We start from the raw sequence: 2,480 nt of genomic DNA, 5'->3' as shown, positions 1-2,480 counted from the left end.
TAAATAACAGAAATAAACAGAAACAAAGTTGTGTGTCATCTACATAATCATGAAAATAAATGTCATGCTTTCTTAAGATTGAGTCCAGGGGATGTAAGTAAATAACAGAAATAAACAGAAATAAAGTTGTGTGTCATCTACATAATCATGAAAATAAATGTCATGCTTTCTTAAGATTGAGTCCAGGGGATGTAAGTAAATAACAGAAATAAAGTTGTGTGTCATCTACATAATCATGAAAATAAATGTCATGCTTTCTTAAGATTGAGTCCAGGGGATGTAAGTAAATAACAGAAATAAACAGAAATAAAGTTATGTGTCATCTACATAATCATGAAAATAAATGTCATGTTTTCTTAAGATTGAGTCCAGGGGATGTAAGTAAATAACAGAAATAAACAGAAATAAAGTTGTGTGTCATCTACATAATCATGAAAATAAATGTCATGTTTTCTTAAGATTGAGTCCAGGGGATGTAAGTAAATAACAGAAATAAAGTTGTGTGTCATCGACATAATCATGAAAATAAATGTCATGCTTTCTTAAGATTGAGTCCAGGGGATGAAAGTAAATAACAGAAATAAAGTTGTGTGTCATCTACATAATCATGAAAATAAATGTCATGCTTTCTTAAGATTGAGTCCAGGGGATGTAAGTAAATAACAGAAATAAAGTTGTGTGTCATCTACATAATCATGAAAATAAATGTCATGTTTTCTTAAGATTGAGTCCAGGGGATGTAAGTAAATAACAGAAATAAACAGAAATAAAGTTGTGTGTCATCTACATAATCATGAAAATAAATGTCATGATTTCTTAAGATTGAGTCTAGGGGATGTAAGTAAATAACAGAAATAAAGTTGTGTGTCATCTACATAATCATGAAAATAAATGTCATGTTTTCTTAAGATTGAGTCCAGGGGATGTAAGTAAATAACAGAAATAAACAGAAACAAAGTTGTGTGTCATCTACATAATCATGAAAATAAATGTCATGCTTTCTTAAGATTGAGTCCAGGGGATGTAAGTAAATAACAGAAATAAACAGAAATAAAGTTGTGTGTCATCTACATAATCATGAAAATAAATGTCATGCTTTCTTAAGATTGAGTCCAGGGGATGTAAGTAAATAACAGAAATAAAGTTGTGTGTCATCTACATAATCATGAAAATAAATGTCATGCTTTCTTAAGATTGAGTCCAGGGGATGTAAGTAAATAACAGAAATAAAGTTATGTGTCATCTACATAATCATGAAAATAAATGTCATGTTTTCTTAAGATTGAGTCCAGGGGATGTAAGTAAATAACAGAAATAAACAGAAATAAAGTTGTGTGTCATCTACATAATCATGAAAATAAATGTCATGTTTTCTTAAGATTGAGTCCAGGGGATGTAAGTAAATAACAGAAATAAACAGAAATAAAGTTGTGTGTCATCTACATAATCATGAAAATAAATGTCATGTTTTCTTAAGATTGAGTCCAGGGGATGTAAGTAAATAACAGAAATAAACAGAAACAAAGTTGTGTGTCATCTACATAATCATGAAAATAAATGTCATGCTTTCTTAAGATTGAGTCCAGGGGATGTAAGTAAATAACAGAAATAAACAGAAATAAAGTTGTGTGTCATCTACATAATCATGAAAATAAATGTCATGTTTTCTTAAGATTGAGTCCAGGGGATGTAAGTAAATAACAGAAATAAACAGAAATAAAGTTGTGTGTCATCTACATAATCATGAAAATAAATTCATGCTTTCTTAAGATTGAGTCCAGGGGATGTAAGTAAATAACAGAAATAAAGTTGTGTGTCATGTACATAATCATGAAAATAAATGTCATGCTTTCTTAAGATTGAGTCCAGGGGATGTAAGTAAATAACAGAAATAAACAGAAATAAAGTTGTGTGTCATCGACATAATCATGAAAATAAATGTCATGCTTTCTTAAGATTGAGTCCAGGGGATGTAAGTAAATAACAGAAATAAAGTTGTGTGTCATCTACATAATCATGAAAATAAATGTCATGCTTTCTTAAGATTGAGTCCAGGGGATGTAAGTAAATAACAGAAATAAACAGAAATAAAGTTGTGTGTCATCGACATAATCATGAAAATAAATGTCATGCTTTCTTAAGATTGAGTCCAGGGGATGTAAGTAAATAACAGAAATAAAGTTGTGTGTCATCTACATAATCATGAAAATAAATGTCATGCTTTCTTAAGATTGAGTCCAGGGGATGTAAGTAAATAACAGAAATAAAGTTGTGTGTCATCTACATAATCATGAAAATAAATGTCATGTTTTCTTAAGATTGAGTCCAGGGGATGTAAGTAAATAACAGAAATAAACAGAAATAAAGTTGTGTGTCATCTACATAATCATGAAAATAAATGTCATGCTTTCTTAAGATTGAGTCCAGGGGATGTAAGTAAATAACAGAAATAAAGTTGTGTGTCATCTACATAATCATGA

Source organism: Entelurus aequoreus, linkage group LG09 (assembly GCF_033978785.1).
Source record: "Entelurus aequoreus isolate RoL-2023_Sb linkage group LG09, RoL_Eaeq_v1.1, whole genome shotgun sequence".
NCBI classification, from domain to species: domain Eukaryota; kingdom Metazoa; phylum Chordata; class Actinopteri; order Syngnathiformes; family Syngnathidae; genus Entelurus; species Entelurus aequoreus.
The sequence above is the reverse complement of the archived record's forward strand: the minus strand, read 5'-3'. Positions refer to the sequence as shown.